This window comes from Theropithecus gelada, unplaced genomic scaffold (assembly GCF_003255815.1).
Source record: "Theropithecus gelada isolate Dixy unplaced genomic scaffold, Tgel_1.0 HiC_scaffold_15914, whole genome shotgun sequence".
Taxonomy (NCBI): Eukaryota; Metazoa; Chordata; class Mammalia; order Primates; family Cercopithecidae; genus Theropithecus; species Theropithecus gelada.
In genome coordinates this window covers 280825-283427 of record NW_020257674.1, presented here as the reverse complement: position 1 = coordinate 283427, position 2603 = coordinate 280825, and positions in this window count along the sequence as shown.

The window sequence follows — 2603 nt, the reverse complement described above, 5'->3', positions numbered from 1 at the left end:
GAGACATTGTGGGTTCAATAAAGCATGTTTCCCAAACCAAAGTCTTAGAAACATAAGCAGATTCTATCAACAAGTTTAGAAAATTCTGGGTTAAATACTGTTGAACGAGTGTCTTTATTCAAAACTTCATAGAACCTGATTTTGAGAGTGGGCATGTGACTGCCCAAAAGGAATCTCCCAAACTCTTTTTACCACAAAATTTATCTCAGAGTTGGCCAAACTCACCTTTCAAAACCCTGACATAGGCCTGAGCCCCCTCCCCTCCCCCGGCCTCTTTGACTTACTGCCCTGGGTCCCGAGTAAACTCTTCCCCTTGTCTGAATAACCAACTACACTGACTGCCCAATGAGCTGGTAAATGCAACAAAGTAACACATATATGCAGCAGTGCATGGGCTAATTTTCCACCACCGATGTCAATATTTTGCAAAGTGAATTTTGTCCACCCCAGTGACTGAGACTTGGAAAGTCTGTCTTGGATATTCCTGATGCACATTGGTGAAGGTTCTGAGAAATTTCAGCGGCAAAGGCGCCTGGTCGGCCAATGTGAACCAAGAAGAAAATAGGCAATCGCTATTTTACCTTTGCTATTTTAAACTTAAATGGAATTCTGTGTTTTGGCTTTGGTTGGTGAGTTTCCTATTTTGGGTTCTGATGAGATGTGATCTGAGTGTGCTTCAGAGCACATCCGTGGGCTTCCGTGTTTACTCAGCTCTCTGCCCTAAAACACTTGCTCAGCAGCGTGACGGCACAGATTAAATCCCTGTAACAAACCCAGTGGGGAAGAGCTTCCCCTTTTCCTTCAAAAGCACAGGCAAACTACGTAAAGTATGAGGCTGCCCTAGAACAAAACGCTACGCAGTGCATAAGACACTTCCAGGGTCAACCTACACCACCCAGCCCTTCTAGATTCCCAGTCTTAAGTGATGTTCACTAATCTATCATCTGTATTTTATTTCTCTTATTGTCTCTGCCCTTGCACTTACTATGGAAGGACACAAAAAGAAAAGTCTTACTGTGTGGCTGGATTTGGTGCAGCTGCCCCCTGAAGGGCTGAAAACAGACAATGCTTTATATTCAAATTCAGTTATATGGTATCTAGGTAACATCCTTGCATCCAGAAGGTATTAAATATAGAAAGCCTCATCCCTGGTAAACCTTCTATTTTGTGGTCCAGGAGGCAGGTGGGTTTCTAAGAGATGGCAGCTCATCTTTCTGGGGGCAACGTGAACATTCTCAGACCATTGTCTGGGTCTCAGGTTCTAATCCTCAAGGCTTTCCTTATGGTTCTAGTAGAAGAATAATTGCCCTACGGAAGCTCGTTTGATTATATTCTTCAGCTCTATTTGACTTCTAGCAAGGAAACTCAGATTGAGGCTTCTTTGCCTAAGAGCTGACTTATAGCAGCCCTTTGTCTATCCACAGCAGTAGTTTATTAACTTTTAAGAACAATGAAAACTTTTGCTCAAATTATCACTTTTATAAACAGATAAAGAGAAAGCTAGTCTCATAGCAACTTGTTGGAAGATCCAAAGGCCCTGCCTACTTAGCACCTGCCCCTCACAATGCACTTCTTTAGAACCCTGGTGTTCCTTGAAACAGAGTTTGAGAAACATTGTCTTGAGGACGAGGCTCTGGACTGAGCGACAGGAAGCTTGGGTTTCATCCTAGCTTGACCACAAACCCCAGGCTGAAACTGGTCAGATTTAAAAGCCTGCAGTCCCTTTATTTCCTTCTTTGTAAAATGGAGGAAAACAGCATGTACTCTATTTTTCCGGGGGTCATCACAAGGTACCAGATATACTAAAATAGCAGCATGGTGATTTTATACTTTTTATTGTGTTTTGACATCTATTAATGTATTTTCTTGTAAAAAATATCCCCGAAATGGCGTAGGGCAAATACTAGTAAGTATGAAACTCTTTGGAGAAGATTCCAATGCTAGCCAGAAACTCAGCTTTTGAAGACCTCAGCTCCCCACACACAGTGCCTGCAATAGCAGTGATAATAACACCAGGTCTAGTGGATGCCATTTATTGAGCACTTACTATGGATCAAGCACTACTGGATCCAAATCCTGTTCCCAACACGTAGTCACTCTGTAACCATACCTAGTGGATTGATCGCTTTAGAATCTAATTCCTCCCTAACTTTCAGCCCATGTGGCTCAGATGGAACTTCCCTTAAAGATCTCGCTCCCAGGCCGGGCGCGGTGGCTCAAGCCTGTAATCCCAGCACTTTGGGAGGCCCAGACGGGCGGATCACGAGGTCAGGAGATCGAGACCATCCTAGCTAACATGGTGAAACCCCGTCTCTACTAAAAATACAAGAAAATTAGCCAATCGAGGTGGCGGGCGCCTGTAGTCCCAGTTACTCGGGAGGCTGAGGCAGGAGAATGGCGTGAACCCGGCGGGGCGGAGCTTGCAGTGAGCTGAGATCGCGCCACTGCACTCCAGCCTGGGGCACAGAGCAAGACTCCGTCTCAAAAAAAAAAAAAAAAAAAAAGATCTCGCTCCCAGGTAGACTAGTGACCCGGGCCTGGACATCAAAGCTCTCTCCTGGGACTTTTGCTGGAACTTTTGGGGAGGATGCAAATTCTCCTCT